Below are 21,304 nucleotides of genomic sequence, written 5' to 3'. Positions count from 1 at the left end.
AAATGGGATCTCATTAAACTAAAGAGCTTCTGCACAGCAAAAGAAACTATGATCAGAGTAAACAGGCAACCTACAGAATGGGAGAAAATTTTTGCAATCTACTCATCTGACAAAGGGCTAATACCCAGAACCTACAAAGAACTCAAACAAATTTACAAGAAAAAAACAAACAACCCCATCAAAAAGTGGGCAAAGGATATGAACAGACATTTCTCAAAAGAAGACATTCATACAGCCAACAGACACATGAAAAAATGCTCATCATCACTGGCCATCAGAGAAATGCAAATCAAAACCACAATGAGATACCATCTCACACCAGTTAGAATGGCGATCATTAAAAAGTCAGAAAACAACAGGTGCTGGAGAGGATGGGAGAAATAGGAACACTTTTACACTGTTGGTGGGATTGTAAACTAGTTCAACCATTATGGAAAACAGTATGGCGATTCCTCAGAGATCTAGAACTAGATGTACCATATGACCCAGCCATCTCATTACTGGGTATATACCCAAAGGATTATAAATCATGCTGTTATAAAGACACATGCACATGTATGTTTATTGCGGCACTATTCACAATAGCAAAGACTTGGAATCAACCCAAATGTCCATCAGTGACAGACTGGATTAAGAAAATGTGGCAAATATACACCATGGAATACTATGCAGCCATAAAAAAGGATGAGTTTGTGTCCTTTGTAGGGACATGGATGCAGCTGGAAACCATCATTCTTAGCAAACTATCACAAGAACAGAAAACCAAACACCTCATGTTCTCACTCATAGGTGGGAACTGAACAATGAGATCACCTGGACTCGGGAAAGGGAACATCACACACCGGGGCCTATCATGGGGAGGGAGGAGGGGGGAGGGATTGCATTTGGAGTTATACCTGATGTAAATGATGAGTTGATGGGTGCTGACGAGTTGATGGGTGCAGCACACCAACACGGCACAAGTATACATGTGTAACAAACCTGCACGTTATGCACATGTACCCTAGAACTTAAAGTATAATAAATAAATAATAAAAAATAAAAAAAGAAATGTATTTTCTCACATTTCTGGAAACTAGAAGTCCAAAACTGAGGTGTTGGTAGATTAGTTTTCCTCTGAGTCCTCTGTCCTTGGCTTATAGATGGCCGCATTTTCCTGTGTCCTCATATGGTCTTCCCTCTATGTCTATATCCTCATCTCCTTTTCTTATAAAGACACCATTGATATTGAATTGGAGCCCACTCCTGAGACTTCATTTTACCTCTTTGAAGTGCCTATCTCCAACTACGGTCACATTCTGAGATACTGAGTGTTAGGACTTGAACATATGAACTTTGGGGGTGCATCATTTAGCCCATAACAGTGTCACTGATTTGCAAATTTGCCTGCCTGTCTGGTGTGCGAACCTATCTGATGGCAGGTTCGATTCTCAAATGCCAGAACCTCAAACATTGTTAAGTACTCAGTCAATGTTGGCAGAATCAGTCAGACTATGGATGTTACAGAGCATAGAAACTGAAAGAGTACAGAGCAGAGGAGGACAAGTGGGAATGAGGGTTTCAGGGAACGTTTCATGAGACATGGACTGAACTTTAAGCAAAGCAAAGACTTGTAGTCACAGAATCTAGGGCTCCCTCCAAAAATAGAAGACCGTATCCAAAATCTTGGAGGTTGACATGACTTGACAGATTAATGGAATGGTGAGAAAAATCAAACTCACAAGACTAGTCAGGGTTTTGAAGTCATTTAATCCTTAGGGACATTTTCATCATTTCCATGCAAGGTCATTCAGTAGAGACTGGACTACTTGGACATCGTCAAAAATTAAAGTGTACTTGCTGCAGTTGCAGAATTGAATTATTTCAGTCATTGGCATAGTATTTACCAAAGCTTCCTCATTCAAATACTATCTGAATGAGTTTGGCTTCATTTGCAAACCACCTCTCCTATTATTTACTTGATAATATTTTATTCATTTGACCCCCATTTTTTAGACAGTGCATTTGAAATGGAACTTTATAGTATCATTAGAACTACTTGAGAACCAGTACCCATTGGCCCAAATATAAGGTATAAGTATAAATAAATCCATAACTACAACTGTTATTATTGATGTAATCACACACACACACCCCTGAAACATGCACTTACCACAAGGGCTGGGTTTTTAGAGAAAGTTATTGTGATAAACCTCTGTAAGTGAACCTTAAATTACTCCATTTCCATTTGTTTTATTAGGAAATGCAGCTGGGTGCAGTGACACACGCTTGTAGTCCCAGCTACTTAGGAGACTGAGGCAGGAGGATCCCTTGAGTACATGAGTTTGAGACCAGCCTCAGCAACACAGTGAGAAACTGTCTCAAAAGAAAGGAAGAAAGGAAGAGGAAGGAAGAAAGAAAGGAATGAAGGAAGGAAAGAAGGAAGGAAGGAAGGAAGGAAGGAAGGAAGGAAGGAAGGAAGGAAGGAAGGAAAAAGAAAAAAATGCAACATGTTCAAGTTATTACAAGGAAGAAATTCTTGTTTTAGATGAAGGTAGGATAGGGTAAATGTTGAGGATGAATCACTGAAAGAGCCAAACAGTAGAACAATTTTCCTTGGAATTCTGCGTAAGTGCAATGGGCATTAAAAAGAGCATTACTGTGGTGGTAACACTGAAAAGTTAGTCCCTTACTTAGATACAGGTTCCTCATAGTTCATGCTTTAATTTAAACTAAAAAATAATAGAACTCTATTTTAAGTGATTACAGATTAAACAATTCTCCTACAATCTGATTCCATCTGTAAATTTGCTCAGCAAATCCTTTCTCTATAAAGAGTAGAAAGAACATTTTTTCAAGCAGCCCCATTTGAATGAGGACTTTAAAAGCTTTTGCTTAAAAGACTCCTGAATTCCTACTCCTATCTAATTTCAATTTGCCTTGTGACCTTGAACAATCATTTCATTTCACTGAACCTCAGTTTCCAGACTTGTGAAACAATAGGATTGGAGTGGTTCTTGATGTGGTCCTTGGAGCAAAAGCATCAGTATCAGCAGGAGACCTTCAAATTCTCAGGCTCTACTCCAGACCTACTGCACCAGAAACTCTAGGGTGAGGTCCAGCAATCTGTGTTGTAACAAATCTTCCAGGGGATTCTGATGCTAAAGTTTAAGAGCCATTGGACTGGAGGATATGCAAAGCTCCCTTGCCCCTGCCATCTGTGAAATGTTGTGATCTTGTAGTGGTTGAATGAGAGAGAGCAAAAGAGATCTCGTGTTACTAGTAGGAGGGAAAGCTGACTTGGATGAGCTGTTTGGAGAATGAATTTGCTCTTTGGAGAAGAGTCACCTGGCCTAACTAATGACTACAGATCCCACGGGGAGAAAATCCTGGGAAGGGTTTCTCTGGCCACCTGGAAAGGAAACAGTGACAATATGGGAGAAGTCTCTCCCGGTGCTTAGGGATAGGAAGAGGCAGGCAGATAATATCTTCATTAGGAACAGCTTGGCATACATCATGCGTCATGTATACAAACAGAAGTGCTATGTGATTTTGCCTCAGGACTAGGGCTTCCAGAGATGTGAAAACTCCCATACACCAATGTTCTCATTTTCTTTTCTTCTAAATTTTCAGAAGAGTCGAGTTCTGCGAGAGTGGGGAAACTGTGTGGAGGTGAATCAAAACAAGGCCAAAGAAAGAGAAAGTTCCACAATCTCCAAAACCAGGAGACATTTTCTGTCCCATAGATTCCTAAGGGAGCAACATTTTCCCCAGCAAACAAATTCATCACCACCCCAGTGGAGCCTGCGCAGATGCAAAAGCAGAATGGGTGGGAGTTGCAGGGATGGGGAGGAAGGAGAGGCAGAAAGGAATTCTGGCACCATCTAGTGGCCTGTGAGACAAGGCTCTCATCCTCGTAGTCACAGCTCCGGATTGCTGGCACTAAAGCAACTGGTTTTAAAGAAAGCCTTTAACATGGTTTAATTGCTATTCCCCAGGGAATTAAGTAAACTCTGAGCTCCCCACTACGGATAAGCACAAAGTAACATCTGTGATATCGGTGGTAGAGATTAGTGGACAGGAGGCTGCTATTGGATCAAATCATCCTGAATGTATTAACCATTTCTTTCCATTGAAACAAGGCTCACAATTTATGTGGGAAATACCTCATTCCATCCTCAAATTAACCCTGAATAGCAGGATCTGAAAAAAGAATCATGCCTAAATCTATGGATGAAAACAGTGAGGCCAAGGGAGATGCGACCCAAGGTCACCTAGAGCAAACGGCAGGGACAAAACACCAATCCCAAGTGGCCCTGGTTATTAACACCAAGCACACAGTTCTCCAGAAACTCTATATAATGCTTTGACAAGTTCAGGGTGTAAAACCCAGGATTCCATTTCTTTAAAGAGTTCCATTTCTTTACAGAGTGTCGACTGAATGTTCTAGAGATTTCATAGTTTTTAAATGCCAGGATTAAAATCAATAATTTCATTTTGTTTTGTTTTGTTTTTGTTAGAACCTCTGTTGCCTTCTATCCCAAAAAAGATGGTGATGGAAGTTATTATTTCTTTCATAGTTAGTAAATTAATTGAGCAATCAGAACTGAAGCATAGGGAGTAGTTAAATAGAGAGACAGTCACATCATATAGAATGCACTACTGGGTCATTTGTTAGAAAGGACTGAAAAAGCTTAAGTTCCTTAGGGACAAGAAAAGTAAGATTCTTTACTAAGCAGAAAACAAAACTTTCAATTGGGCAAATGGAGGATGAGAGCATCAGAGCTTGACTCCTTGCACTGTCCTTACTCTATTATATGATTCTTGGAGACCATCAGGGTAGAACCCTCACATCTTTTACACTGATGCACCTCTCACACTCAAGGTGTTTTCTACACAACCATGCAAAGCGATTGTAACACTTTTCCCCTTAACATTCTAGGTTTTTCACTATAGCCTTAGGAGAAAACAGAAACCTCTTACGATGTGCCACAGACTAGGTAATCCCACATTTGCCTCTCAATTCTTTTTTACGCCATTTTCAGCACCATTTCCACTATCTTGCCACCCTGGTCTTCTGACATTCCCACAGTAAGCCAGGCTGGGTGATATCTCCGCAAATGCATGGTTTATTTTTCTCATGTTGGAAAAAGTATGTTCTTAAAGTGCTGGCACGTTCCTTCAGGTATCTATTTAAATGGTACCTTTCAGGGAACCTTTCCTCCACCTCTGCCTACTCCAATTCCCTACCACATTACCTTTTTTCCCTCTCCTTTTACTTTTATTTAATTTCCCACTCATTTTATACTAAAATTATTTATTTGATGGTTTACTTATTTATTATCCATGACCCCAATTAGGATAGGGAATGAGTGAAAGAGACAAGATGCCTTCTGGTGTATTTCCAGTGCAGGACTTAGAGTATGTATTCAATAAACATTTTATCTCTATAACTAGGACTCAATACAGAAATAGATCAGAATTAAGTGCTCAAATTATGTTGGTTGAATATACATTGTCACTTGTTTTGTGGAAAAGGTGAAACAGAAGTTTGATAGGAAAAAGATAGTCTTTTTGTTTTTATTTTTTTTATTATTATTTATTCATTTATTTTGAGATGGAGTGTCGCACTGTTGCCCAGGCTGGAGTGCAGTGGCACCATCTCTGCTCACTTCAACCTCCACCTCCTAGGTTCAAGCAATTCTCCTGCCTCAGCCTCCCAAGTAGCTGGGATTACAGGTGCTCACCACCACGCCCGGCTACTTTTTTGTATTTTTAGTAGAGACAGGGTTTCACTATGTTGGCCAGGCTGGTCTTGAACTTCTGACCTCATGATCCTCCCGTCTTGGCCTCCCAAAGTGCTGGGATTACAGGCGTGAGCCACCGTACCCAGCCAAAGATAGTCTTTTTAGTAAATGGTACTGGATGTGTCAATTGGATCTCCACATTTAAAAAATCTAATCTCTATATTATAGCATACAAAAATTATTTTAAGCTGGATTGCATCTTCAACTGAAAAGTAGGACAATAATACTTCCACAAGATATCATAAAAGAATATGTTTATGACTTTGTGTATTAAAATTCCTTAAACAGGACACAAAATGCTCTAAGTATAAAGTAAATATTAAATAAGTAGATAGATATTGAAATTAAGAATATTTGTTCATCAAAAGATATCATTGTAAAAATGAAGTTACAGAGTTCAAGAATATATTTGCAATAGTATATATAACAAAAATTCAATTCCAGAATACAGAAAAAACTTGTATAAATCAGTTTTAATAAAAACAGAAAACTCAATAGAAAAACAGGCATAAAATTGACGGACACTTTACAAAAAATAAAGCACACACACATGCAAATGAAACCATGCTCAACATCATCACATGTCAAGGAAATGCAAATTAAAACTGTGAGAAAAAATTCACATTCATACAACAGAAAGGGAAAGATAGATGGATTGATAGATAATGAAATCTAGATAGATAGATAGATGATAGATAAAAGTAGATGCTGACAGAAATATAGAGTATAACAGATTGATAGATAGATAATAGATGATAAATAGATAGATGATAGATAAATAGACATAGATACATAGACCAATTATTCTCAAAGATATGGAAGATTCACAGCTCTCAATTACTGCAGTTTGATTGTAAATTAATTGACCCTTGCTACTTTGGTAAACTGTTGGCAGTATCTTCTATAAGTGAACATGCTTACCCTAGAACTCTGAAATTCTCTTCATGGTTATGTAGCCCAAAGCAATGCAGGTATATGTACCTACACAGGAGTACAAGAATACTCACAAGAGTGCTGTTAGCACTATCACTAGTATTGTTAGTTCTATTACTAGTACTTACAGCAATAGCCCCAAATTGAAAACAAGTCAAATGCCCATAAATAGCAGAAGCAGTAAGTTTTGATATATTCCCCAGAATGAAAAAGGAATGAAGAACAACAAATGAAAAAGAGCAAATTATTGCTACACCAAACAATTTAATCAAATTTTATAAGCATAATATTCAGCAAAATAAGTCACAGACTAAATAGTACATCAGTATCATTTTCTCTAGTACAAGTTCAAAAACAGGCAAAACTAATTTCTGATGATATGAATAAGGATAATGGTCATGTTTGTTGGATATAATGATAACCTGTGGGTTAGTGTGGGGATTTTAGTATGTTGATAATGTTCTCTTTCCTAATCTGGGTGGTGGTTACTTCAGTATGTTGTCTCAGTGAAAAATCATCAGGATTTGTGCTCAGAATCTCTGCATTTTTCTGCAAGTAAGTATACCTCAGTTAAAAATTGTTAAACAAGCGAATATTGTTTTAATGAAGGAAGAGAGAAAGAAAGAAAAGAAGAGAGAGTGAGAAAGAAGAGGAGAAAAAGAAGAAACAAATGAAAGAAAGAAAATAGTATTGCCACATCTTATTACTTCTCATCAAACTGCTGGGACTTCCGCAAACTCACTGTGGAGACCTCATCATCATCTATGTTCAATTCTGCATTGAATTTTCACTTACTGTTTGTGGAAGTCTACAGCAGTGTGTGCCACGTGGGTCTCCTCTCTCAGGCTCTTCTACCTTTAGCCATCCTCTCTAGTGGAGGTAATGGATGCATCAGACCAAGGCCAGGTGTTTAAAATTAGTTCCTTCTCATCTTCTCTAGAGAAGTCATGTCTGGGAAAGAATATATGCTTAATGTTAAACCTGTCACAAGCCTCAATAAACCAGCCTAATCTTAGAGGGGGAACAATCAGGAGGAAGGGACATTTGAGTTTGAGCACCTGAGGAATCATTGTGCAAACTAGGAAAAGTTTGGTCTTAAAAAAAGTAGTAACAAGGTATATATGTGCTGGGAACCCTAGATATTTATCTCCTTTCTTAAGTCTCTCACTACCCCGTATGTGGAAACTCCCACAGCAGAGGTCCTTAACAGTTGTAAATCAGAGTGTTATATCATAATACTCTAAGCTATTTTGATGAGATTTGATTAATTTGGTATTCTAAATTAGTAGAACCTAAATCTTGCTGTTATCAGAATCACTGAGGGGACTTGTTTAAAATATATTCTTCAAAACTTATCCTAGACTTACTGATTCAGAAACTCTGGAGATCAGTAATATTTAGCGTCTTTCAAGTAGCATAGCACAGAGATTAAGACTACTTATTTAGAAAGATCAGACCTCTGTGGGAATCCCAGCTTTTTCATCACATTTTTGTTGTGTAGAATTGTGCGATTTATTCAGCTTTCTAAGTCCCACCTTCCTAATTAGTAACATGGAGATTATAATTGGATTTATCGTTTAGCACTGCTTTGAGTTTTAAATGAAGTGCTGAGCCCAGCACTGTGTTTGACATATATAAAGTGCTCAGAAATGTCATGCAATATGTCCAGGACTAATGCAAAATCAGCAAGCATTTGGAAACCACTCTTTGAAAAGACTTCATCTCCCTCGTTTATGCAGGGGATGTCAGCACAGCAATTACCGACTTCCACTGTGCATACCAACAAATTCACACATTTGTGGTATGTACTGGGTCCACTAACACTATCATACTTTAAGGGCATTTTTTTTCTAATAGGTAATTATTTACCTTTTCTACTAGAAACCAAATGAGGTAAAGATTCAGATCTTTAACCTACCGTTATATCAGATATACAGTTTTCATTTTGCATCTAGCATAGTGCCTGAAACGTAGCAGGCATGCAAAAATAATATTGCATGAATGAATACATGAATTAATTAATGATTGAGGCATGGCCAGTTATACAGCAGTACTGCTCAGATGTACATAGTCATGCTGGTTTAGAGCACAAGAAAGAAAACAAGAAGTGTTCGATCAGAATTTTCTCTGGGGAACTGAAGACTCATAGAGTTGTCAGGTTTTGCAAATAAAAATACAGGATACCCAGTTAAATTTGAATTTCAGATAAGCAACAGATAATTTTAAGTATAAATATGTCCCATGCTATATTTGAGATATACTGAAAAATATTCATTGTTTATTAGAAATTAAAATTCAGCTGATGGCTCTGGGTTTTATGTGGTAACTCTAAAGACCAATCTGGTTCAGTGTCAGAAATCAGAAACTATCAAATATGGCAGGGGTTGGTAGTTAAAAAAAAAAAAAAAACTCAGCATTGTATAAAGAACTGATTAACTCATGTGTGTGTGTATATATGTGTGTATGTGTGTGAGAGTGAGAGAGAGAGAGAGAGAGAGAGAGAGAGCAAGACAGAGAGATGGAAATTTTTCAGTAAAAATTTGCTTCTGTTAAAGCCTTATATGGTAATATGTAAAAAGTTAGAATTTCAACCTTTATGAATATTTTCTTGACAGCACTATATGACAGAAGAGTTCCAGATTCTCAGTCAATCCTTTGTTATGCTGGTGTCTCTAACTAAAACTGAGGTGCATGTTTCAGCTAACAAGCAATTAGCCTTCATAAGAAATGTGTCAACAAATCATTGACTCGTGAACTTTCTAATTGTTCTCACCTATGTTTTGGTCTAAGCCCATAATGCTGCTCTAAAGGAGATTCAAATTCTGGCTAAGAGACTAAATAGATTATCTTAAGGTCCTTTTTCTAGTCACATATACATTCATGTATGTTTATATGCCTTCACGTATAATCACATATTTCGCACAAATTCTTGAGAAATAGACTGTCCAGAGAAGAGTGCCCAACAAGATGTTTAAATGGGAGGGTCCTGAGATTCAGGATGATATCTAGGCTACTCTGACCTACAGTGACCACTTTATTTAATGTGACCTTGTGACTTTCCTACTCCCTATCCTTCTAATCCCACTTACCTTGATCTACTTTATCTCTCTCCCTTTTATTTTTTTTTTTTGAGACAGAGTCTCACTCTGTTGTCCAGGCTGGAGTGCACTGGTACAATCTTGGCTCACTGCAACCTCCACCTCCCAGGTTCAAGTAATTCTCCTGCCTCAGCCTCCCAAGTAGCTGGGATTGCAGGCATGCCACCATGCCCAGCTAATTTTTGTATTTTTAGTAGAGGCGGGGTTTCACCATGTTGGTCAGGCTAGTCTCGAACTCCTGACCTTGTGATCCGCCCACCTTGGCCTCCCAAAGTACTGGGATTATAGGCATGAGCTACTGTGCCCGGACTCCCTTTTTTATTTTAATAATAGTACATGTGACCTTCTAACCTACTATAAAATTTACTAATTTATTACATGTATTTTTTTTTTATCTCCCCTAAGAAAACAAGCTTATCTTCAATAGATGGTCAGTTTAGGCAAAAGTCCTGTCTTGAAAGCAAAATAGTTGATAACAATTAAGAATATTAAAGACCTCCCATTGCCCCATCCAATATCATCTCTATTGCCCATGTCAGAAGTACCGAAATTGACTTGGTCCTGCATTCGTCTTATGAAAAGTACCACCTCTGCATTTCTACTCCCTGCTCCCATGAATAATTCAGGAGGGGGTAACATCAGATATGGAATAAGTATGCATTTCAGTGACCTGTGTTTCAACTCTTGTTCTTGCACAAAACAGTTCTGCAGTCTCAAGCCAATCACAGCAGGGCCCATTTTCACATCTATGCAAAGAAGGGATTGAGCCAGTTGAACCTGAAGATACCGTCTATCTCAAAAGGTACTCTGATTTAAAGTCCTTTAAACTCCCATCAATGTTACAGTTACTAGAAACGAAAGTCTGAAATAAAATGGTGGGAAGAAGCAGGGCAAGTGAAATAGTGGCATAACACAGGACAAGAGAAAGGGGCACATTGCAAAATCTCGTTGATTTTGCCATTTGCAGGGGGCCCACTCTTCAGATAATTGAATCTAGAAGTAGAAAAAATAGAGAACTATATTCCCAAAGAGTAGGAGAAGCAAATATCGATTTAATTTGTTATAATTACTTGAACACACAATTTTGTACAGTCATTTACTTCACATCTTGTGATCTAATAGTGCCTTGTTTATAATAATGACAATAATAAATTTTAGCACTTATTGAGAACAAACTGCGTGCCAGACACTGGACTAATCACTATACAAGAAGTATGTAATTTGAAACTCAGAATAATTTTCAAATGTGAGGGGTTGAGTGTGATCCCCATTTCACAGATGAAGAAACTGAGACTTGGGTAGTTAACTAATGTGCCCATTATCACGCAGCTTGTAAAACAAAAGCTGGGGCCAGGTGCGGTGGCTCACACCTGTAATCCCAGCACTTTGGGAGCCCAAGGCGGGTGGATCACGAGGTCAGGAGATTGAGACCATCCTGGCTAACACAGTGAAACCCCATCTCTACTAAAAATGCAAAAAATTAGCTGGGTATGGTGGCATGTGCCTGTAGTCCCAGCTACTCAAGGGGGTGAGGTAGGAAAATCATTTGAACACAGGAGGCGGAGGTTGCAGTGAGCCAAGATTGTGCCACTGCACTCCAGCCTGGTGACAGAATGAGACTCCATCTCAAAGAAAAAAAAAAAAAGGCAGGAAATTAAACCCAGAAAGGAGTTACCAGTGCCTGCCTACACACTTCACCTGCTCTGAAATGCTTTCTCTCAACTTTAGCATTAATCACTCTGTCTAATGTGTAACTATGTCGACTCAATTTCCATCACTAGTATCACTGCATCCTTCAACCTTGCCTACCCTTAGTCCAAAATATTTTCATAGTATATCCATGCTGCAGGCAGAGTGTGTCTGTTATGATAATCAGAGAACAAATGGTACTTATTTTTATCTTTTTACATGCATCTTGATACTTGGCACAATTTGAAAAACAAAATATTGTTTTGTTTCCCTAGTTGTGCCAAACAATGATCAAATGACAACTAAGAATTTAGGAACACGCATTACATTATTTAAGTGGTGAGGTTTCAAGTCCTTAAATAAATGAGGGAGGAAGTTTGGTGATAATAAAAGTCTAACTGTTGGCATAGTCTACAGATACATAAGAAAAGGATTGGGATAATCATAAAAACATTTACTTAGGACCTGGAGAAAGATGGTCGAATAGGAACAGCTGCAGTCTCCAGCTCCCAGCGTGAGCGACACAGAAGACAGGTGCAGACCGACACCCCACACCTCACATGGTGGGGTACACCCCTGAGATGAAACTTCCAGACCAAGAATCAGACAGGAACACTCGCTGTTCAGCAATATTCTATCTTCTGCAGCCTCCTTGCTGCTGATACCCAGGCAAACAGGGTCTGGAGTGGACCTCAAGCAATCTCCAACAGACCTACAGCTGAGGGTCCTGACTGTTAGCAGGAAAATTAACAAACAGAAAGGACACCCACACCAAAACCCCATCAGTATGTCACCATCATCAAAGACCAAAGGCGGATAAAACCACAAAGATGGGGAAAAAGCAGGGCAGAAAAGCTGGAAATTCAAAAAATAAGAGTGCATCTCCCCCTCCAAAGGAATGCAGCTCATCGCCAGCAACGGATCAAAGCTGGACGGAGAATGACTTTGATGAGTTGAGAGAAGAAGGCTTCAGTCCATCAAACTTCTCAGAGCTAAAGGAGGAATTACATACCCAGCGCAAAGAAACTAAAAATCTTGAAAAAAGAATGGAAGAATGGATAACTAGAATAATCAATGCGGAGAAGGCCATAAATGAACTGACAGAAGCCAAACTAAGTTTCATCAGTGAAGGAGAAATAAAATCCTTTACAGACAAGCAAATGCTTTGAGATTTTGTCACCACCAGGCCTGTACTACAAGAGACCCTGAAGGAAGCACTAAACATGGAAAGGAACAACAGGTACCGGCCATTGCAAAAACATGCCAAAATGTAAAGACCATCGAGGCTAGGAAGAAACTGCATCAACTAACAAGCAAAATAACCAGCTAATATCACAATGACAGGATCAAGTTCACACATAACAATATTAACCTTAAATGTAAATGGACTAAATGCTCCAATTAAAAGACACAGACTGGCAAACTGGATAAAGAGTCAAGACCCATCAGTTCGCTGTATTCAGGAGACCCATCTCACATGCAGAGACACACATAGGCTCAAAATAAAGGGATGGAGGAAGATCTACCAAGCAAATGGAGAACAAAAAAAAAAAGCAGGGGTTGCAATCCTAGTCTCTGATAAAACAGACTTTAAACCATCAAAGATCAAAAGAGACAAAGAAGGCCATTAAATAATGGTAAAGGAGTCAATTCATCAGAAAGAGCTAACTAACCTAAATATATATGCACCCAATACAGGAGCATCCAGATTCATAAAGCAAGTCCTTAGAAACTTACAAAGAGACTTAGACTCCCATACAATAATAATGGGAGACTTCAACACCCCACTGTCAACATTAGACAGATCAATGAGACAGAAAGTTAACAAGGATATCCAGGAATTGAACTCATCTCTGCACCAAGCGGACCTAATAGACATCTGCAGAACTCTCCACCCCAAATCAACAGAATATACATTCTTCTCAGCACCACATCACACTTATTCCAAAATTGACCACATAATTGGAAGTTAAGCACTCCTCAGCAAATGTACAAGAACAGAAATTATAACACTGTCTCTCAGACCACAGTGCAATGAAACTAGAACTCAGGACTAAGAAACTCAATCAAAACTGCTCAACTACATGGAAACTGAACAACCTGCTCCTGAATGACTACTGGGTCCATAATGAAATGAAGGCAGAAATAAAGATGTTCTTTGAAATCAATGAGAAAAAAGATACAACATACCAGAATCTCTGGGACACATTTAAAGCAGTGTGTAGAGGAAAATTTATTGCACTAAATGCCCACAAGAGAAAGCTGGAAATATCTAAAATTGACACTCTAACATCACAATTAAAAGAACTAGAGAAGCAAGAGCAAACACATTCAAAAGCTAGCAGAAGGCAAGAAATAACTAAGATCAGAGCAGAACTGAAGGAGATAGAGACACAAAAAACCCTCCAAAAAATCAACGCATCCAGGAGGTGGTTTTTTGAAAAGATCAATAAAATTGATAGACCACTAGCAAGACTAATAAAGAAGAAAAGAGAGAAGAATCAAATAGACACAATAAAACATAATAAAGGGGATATCACCACCAACTCCACAGAAATACAAACTACCATCAGAGAATACTATAAACACCTCTAGGCAAATAAACTAGGAAATCTAGAAGAAATGGATAATTTCCTAGACACTTACACTTTCCCAAGACTAAACCAGGAAGAAGTTGAATCCCTGAATAGAACAACAGCAGACTCTGAAATTGAGGCAATAATTAATAGCCTACCAACCAAAAAAAGTCCAGGACCAGATGGATTCACAGCTGAATTCTACCAGAGGTATAAGGAGAAGCTGGTGCCATTCCTTCTGAAACTATTCCAATCAATAGAAAAAGAGAGAATCCTCCCTAACTCATTTTAGGATGCCAACATCATCCTGATACCAAAGCCTGGCAGAGACACAACAAAAAAAGAGAATTTTAGACCAACATCCCTGATGAACATCGATGCAAAAATCCTCAGTAAAATACTGGCAAACCGAATCTAGCAGCACATCAAAAAGCCTATCCACCATGATCAAGTGGGCTTTATCCCTGGGATGCAAGGCTGGTTCAACATACGCAAATCAATAAATGTAATCCAGCATATAAACAGAACCAAAGACAAAAACCACATGATTATCTCAATAGATGCAGAAAAGGCCTTTGACAAAATTCAACAGCCCTTCATGCTAAAAACACTCAATAAATTCGGTATTGATGGAACGTATCTCAAAATAAGAAGAGCTATTTGTGACATACCCACAGCCAATATCATACTGAATGGGCAAAAACTGGAAGCATTCCCTTTGAAAACTGGTACAAGACAGAAATGCCCTCTCTCACCATTCCTATTCAACATAGTGTTGGAAGTTCTGGCTAGGGCAATCAGGCAAGAGAAAGAAATCAAGGGTATTCAGTTAGGAAAAGAAGAAGTCAAATTGTCCCTGTTTGCAGATGACATGATTGTATATTTAGTCCTGTAGCCTTTCTGTTCAAACAACTTGACCTTACTGTTTTAGCCTAGCCCTCACGTCTGCGCGCAGCAGCTGCCACCACTTTAATACTGTTAAAGGCCCTAAAAATCACAAACTATGTTCAACTCTCTACAGTTCTCATAACTTCCAAAATCTATTTTTCTTCCCCCAACCTTTGCTCAAGACAACACTTATGCTGATAAGGTAGCTAAAAAAGCAACCATCAAAAGGCATCAGATCCCATCGCTCAGGACAATGCTTATGCTGACAAGTTAGCTAAAAAAGCAGCTAGCTTCCAACTTCTATTCCTCAGGGCAGTTTTCCTCCTTCACATCGGCCACTCCCACCTACTCCCCGGCTGAAACTTCCACCTATCAATCTCTTCCCACACAAGGCAAATAGTTCTTAGACCAAGGGAAATATCTCCTTCCAGCCTCACAGGCCCATTCTATTCTGTCATCATTTCATAACCTCTTCCATGTAGGTTACAAGCCGCTAGCCTGCCTCTTAGAACCTCTCATTTCCTTTCCATCCTAGAAATCTATCCTCAAGATCACTTCTCAGTGTTCTATCTGCTATTCTACTGACCCTCAGGGATTGTTCAGGCCCCCTCCCTTTCCTACACATTAAGCTCGGGGATTTGCCCCTGCCCAGGACTGGCAAATTGATTTTACTCACATGTCAGAAAACTAAAATACCCCTCAGTCTAGGTAGACACTTTCACTGGATAAGTAGAGGCCTTTCCCACAGGGTCTGAGAAGGCCACCACGGTCATTTCTTCCCTTCTGTCAGACATACTTCCTCGCTTTGGCCTTCCTACCTCTATACAGTCTGATAATGGACCAGCCTTTAATAGTCAAATCACCCAAGTAGTTTCTCAGGCTCTTGGTATTCAGTGAAACCTTTGTATCTTTTACTGTCCTCAATCTTCAGGAAAGGTAGAACGGACTAATGGTCTTTTAAAAACACACCTCACCAAGCTCAGTCACCAACTTAAAAAGGACTAGACAATACTTCTACCACTTTCCCTTCTCAGAATTCAGGCCTGTCCTCGGAGTGCTACAGGTTACAGCCCATTTGAGCTCCTGTGTGGACACTCCTTTTTATTAAATCCCAGTGGCATTCCAGACACCAGACCAACTTAGACTGCACCCCAAAAAACTTTCATCCCTACTGTCTTCTGTCTAGTCATACTCCTATTCACTGTTCTCAACTACTCATAAATGCCATGCTCATGTTTACACTGCCGGTTTACACTGTTTCTCCAAGCCATCACAGCTGATATCTCCTAGTGCTATCCTAAACCGCCACTCTAACTTCCCTTTTAACGTAAATAAATAATTTTTGCTAGCAAGGCTATGCTGAGCCTCCTTAAGCACTCTAATTAGATGTCCTAGGTCCTCCCAATTCTTAGTCCTTTAATACCTGTTTTCTCTCCTTTTCTTATTCAGACCTTGTGTCTTCTGTTTAGTTTTTCAATTCACACAAAACCGCATCCAGGCAATCACCAATCGTTCTATATGACAAATGATTCTTCTAACGACCCCACAATATCACCCCTTACCACAAAATCTTCCTTCAGCTTCATCTCTCCCACTCTAGGTTCCCACGCCACCCCTAATCCCATTTGAAGCAGCCCTGAGAAACATCGCCCATTTTCTCTCCATACCACCCCCCAAAAAATTTTTGCCACCCCAACACTTCACACCATTTTATTTTTCTTATTAATATAAGAAGGCAGGAATGTCAAGCGTCTGAGCCCAAGCCAAGCCATCGCATCCCCTGTGACTTGCACGTATATATACGCCCAGATGGTCTGAAGTAACTGAAACATCACAAAAGAAGTGCAAATGCCCTGCCTCACCTTAACTGATGATATTCCACCACAAAAGAAGTGAAAATGGCCGATCCTTGCCTTAAGCGATGATATTATCTTGTGAAATTCCTTTTCCTGGCTCATCCTTGCTCAAAAACTCCCCCACTGAGCATCTTGTAACCCCCACTCCTGCCCGCCAGAGAACAACCCCCTGTTGACTGTAATTTTCCTTTACCTACCCAAATCCTATAAAACAGCCCCACACTTATCTCCTTTTGCTGACTCTCTTTTCGGACTCAGCCCGACTGCACCCAGGTGAAATAAACAGTCAAGTTGCTCACAAAAAAAAAAAAGAAAAGAAAAAGAAAGAAATCCCATCATCTCAGCCCAAAATTTCCTTAAGCTGATAAGTAACTTCAGTAAAGTCTCAGGATACAAAATTAACGTGCAGAAATCACAAGCATTCTTATACACTGGTGACAGACAGAGAGCCAAATCATGAATGAAATTCCATTCACAATTGCTTCAAAGAGAATAAAATACCTAGGAATCCAACTTACAAGGGATGTAAAGGACCTCTTCAAAGAGAACTACAAACCACTGCTCAGTGAAATAAAAGAGGACACAAACAAATGGAAGAACATACCATGCTCATCTGTAGGAAGAATCAATATCGTGAAAATGGCCATACTGCCCAAGGTAATTTATAGATTCAATGCCTTCCCCATCAAGCTACCAATGACTTTCTTCACAGAATTGGAAAAAACTGCTTTAAAGTTCATATGGAACCAAAAAAGAGCCCGCATTGCCAAGACAATCCTAAGTCAAAAGAACAAAGCTGGAGGCATCACACCTGACTTCAAACTATACTACAAGGCTACAGTAACCGAAACAGCATGATACTGGTACCAAAACAGAGATATAGACCAATGGAACAGAACAGAGTCCTCAGAAATAATACCACACATCTACAGTCATCTGATCTTTGACAAACCTGATAAAAACAAGAAATGGGGAAAGGATTCCCTATTTAATAAATGGTGCTGGGAAAATTGGCTAGCCATAAGTAGAAAGCTGAAACTGGATCCTTTCCTTACTCCTTATACGAAAATTAATTCAAGATGGATTAGAGACTTAAATGTTAGACCTAATACCATAAAAACCCTAGAAGAAAACCTAAGTAATACAATTCAGGACATAGGCATGGGTAAAGACTTCATGTCTAAAACACCAAAAGCAATGGCAACAAAAGCCAAAATTGACAAATGAGATCTCATTAAACTAAAGAGCTTCTGCACAGCAAAAGAAACTACCATCAGAGTGAACAGGCAACCTACAGAATGGGAGAAAATTTTTGCAATCTACTCATCTGACAAAGGGCTAATATCCAGAACCTACAAAGAACTCAAACAAATTTACAAGAAAAAAACAAACAACCCCATCAAAAAGTGGGCAAAGGATATGAATAGACATTTCTCAAAAGAGGACATTCATACAGCCAACAGACACATGAAAAACTGCTCATCATCACTGGCCATCAGAGAAATGCAAATCAAAACCACAATGAGATACCACCTCACACCAGTTAGAATGGCAATCATTAAAAAGTCAGGAAACAACACGTGCTGGAGAGGATGGGAGAAATAGGAACACTTTTACGCTGTTGGAGAGATTGTAAACTAGTTCAACCATTGTGGAAAACAGTATGGCGATTCCTCAAGGATCTAGAACTAGATGTACCATATGACCCAGCCATCCCATTACTGGGTATATACCCAAAGGATTATAAATCATGCTGCTATAAAGACACATGCATACGTATGTTCATTGCGGCACTATTCACAATAGCAAAGACTTGGAATCAACCCAAATGTCCATCAGTGACAGACTGGATTAAGGAAATGTGGCACATATACACCATGGAATACTATGCAGCCATAAAAAATGGATGAGTTTGTGTCCTTTTTAGGGACATGGATGCAGCTGGAAACCATCATTCTCCGCAAACTATCGCAAGAACAGAAAACCAAACACCACATGTTCTCACTCACAGGTGGAAATTGAACAATGAGATCACTTAGACTTCGGAAGGGGAACATCACACACTAGGGCCTATTATGCAGAGCATGGAGGGGGGAGGGATGGCATTGGGAATTATACCTGATGTAAATGAAGAGTTGATGGGTGCTGATGAATTTATGGGTGCAGCACATCAACATGGCACAAGTATACATATGTAACAAACCTGCACGTTGTGCATATGTACCCTAGAACTTAAAGTATAATAATAAAAAGAAAAAAAAATACTTAACATTAAAATTGATTTTAAAGACCATTAAGAGAAAAAATCCTTCATTTTAAAAAAAATCCATTTTCCGCTCGGTTGTCTTCCTGCGCAGGAGCCGCAGGGCCATAGGCAGCCATGGCGCCCAGCCAGAATGGCATGATCTTGAAGCCCCACTTCCACAAGGACTGGCAGCGGCGCGTGGCCACGTGGTTCAACCAGCCGGCCCGGAAGATCCGCAGACGCAAGGCCCGGCAAGCCAAGGCGCGCCGCATCGCCCCGCGCCCCGCGTCGGGGCCCATCCGGCCCATCGTGCGCTGCCCCACGGTTCGGTACCACACGAAGGTGCGCACTGGCCGCGGCTTCAGCCTGGAGGAGCTCAGGGTGGCCGGCATTCACAAGAAGGTGGCGCGGACCATCGGCATTTCTGTGGATCCGAGGAGGCGGAACAAGTCCACGGAGTCCCTGCAGGCCAACGTGCAGCGGCTGAAGGAGTACCACTCCAAACTCATCCTCTTCCCCAGGAAGCCCTCGGCCCCCAAGAAGGGAGACAGTTCTGCTGAAGAACTGAAACTGGCCACCCAGCTGACAGGACCGGTCATGCCCATCCGGAATGTCTATAAGAAGGAGAAAGCTCGAGTCATTACTGAGGAGGAGAAGAATTTCAAAGCCTTCGCTAGTCTCCGCATGGCCCGTGCCAATGCCCGACTCTTCGGCATACGGGCAAAAAGAGCCAAGGAAGCCGCAGAACAGGATGTTGAAAAGAAAAAATAAAGCCCTCCTGGGGACTTGTAATCAGTCAAAAAAAATAAAATAAAATAAAATAAAATAAATAAATAAATAAATAAATAAATAAATAAAATCCATTCATTCTGTAGATCGGGGCTAGATCCTGCAAATTCAAATGTGAATGACAAACATTTAGTATTTATCCAGAGGTCTCAAATCCTCCTTCTGCTGAAATGCATAATGTGTTTGTATGTGGAGGGGGTGAACATAAAATGAACACAGGTTTATAGCTCTGCATTAAAGCACTGACCTAAGACAACTTCAAGGTCTATGGACCCAAGAAGTAGAGCATTTATCCCAGAATTGTGAAGGGAGAAGACCGGTCAAGAAGGACATCCAACATGAAATAATACCTGAGTTAAGACCTGAGAAGAAAGTAATAGGAAGTAGTAAGGGATAAAGAATGGTAGGTTTTGCCTATCAAAAGGTATCCTCCCCCACCACCCTCACCATTTTTTTTTTTTTTTTTCCCTCGGAGAGTTGGAGCCTATTTATGTTCAAAAAGCTACAAGTGTAAGTCTACCAAGGGAAGGATGACAGTCTGAAGAAAGTCTTTTCCTACTTGCTTAGAGGAAGATACTTACAAAAAAACCTACCTTTTCTACGTGGAAAGACGTTTCTTGGAGCTGCTGCAGCTATCTTGTGACCAAGAGACAAGGGCCACAAGAGTTACGAAGCCAAAATTCACAGTACTTCTTGAGTTACTGCGTCAGCGTTAACACTCACTTTCAAACACATCTGTAAGAAAAATGAAGCCCCATTTGTTTAAGTCACTGTTCAATGTGATTTTTGTTACTCATGGCTGAAAATATTTCCAATCAAAAGAGGGGTTGAAGGCTATAGGGCACTGTAGGTAAAAGGCTAGAGCTAAAAAAGATAGTAGTATACTTCTGGATGAAAAAGAATTTTCAGAGTAATTGGAATGATCATAGACAATTGAGAGAGAGTGACAAGAAAAAAGAGAGACCTCAGATTGCCTAGCTTTCATTCTCATTAATTCAGCAAGCATTAAAGGAGCAAGTGTTTTCTGTAGGGTACTGTTCTGTGCACTGGGGAACAGCTGAAATAAAATAGATAACAATCCCTGTTTCCAGACAGTTTTCATTCTAAGAGTTTAGGTAGTGCTGGGCTTGGTCTGTTTTTAAATAAAATCGTCAAAGAAGACCTCATTGAGAAGGTGAACATTGTACAAAGACCTGAAGGTAATAGGAGAGCAGGCCATGTGAATATCCATCAGTAAGAGCCTTCTATACAGAGGGCGCAGCAGCAACAGAAACCCCAGACAGCTTGTCCCTGGGACTTTTAAGGAATGATGAGAGCAGTGTGGCTGCAGAAGAGTAAGCCAGAGGGAGAGTCCTAGAAGACAAACTCAGAGAGGTAGTGGGTAGGGGGCATTGTATAGGGCCCTGTTACTCACTGAAAGGCTTTGGCTTTTTACTTCAAATGA

General features: G+C 39.8%; 1 pseudogene; it reads left to right on the top strand.

The window, feature by feature from the left end:
* Positions 1–19,158: 19,158 nt before the first annotated feature.
* Positions 19,159–19,866, top strand: LOC103218934 (large ribosomal subunit protein eL13 pseudogene; annotated as a pseudogene).
* The last annotated feature ends 1,438 nt before the right edge of the window (positions 19,867–21,304 follow it).

This window comes from Chlorocebus sabaeus, chromosome 12 (assembly GCF_047675955.1).
Source record: "Chlorocebus sabaeus isolate Y175 chromosome 12, mChlSab1.0.hap1, whole genome shotgun sequence".
Classification (NCBI taxonomy): domain Eukaryota; kingdom Metazoa; phylum Chordata; class Mammalia; order Primates; family Cercopithecidae; genus Chlorocebus; species Chlorocebus sabaeus.
Note: the sequence above shows the minus strand (reverse complement) of the source record. Positions and strands in the feature narration are given on the sequence as shown.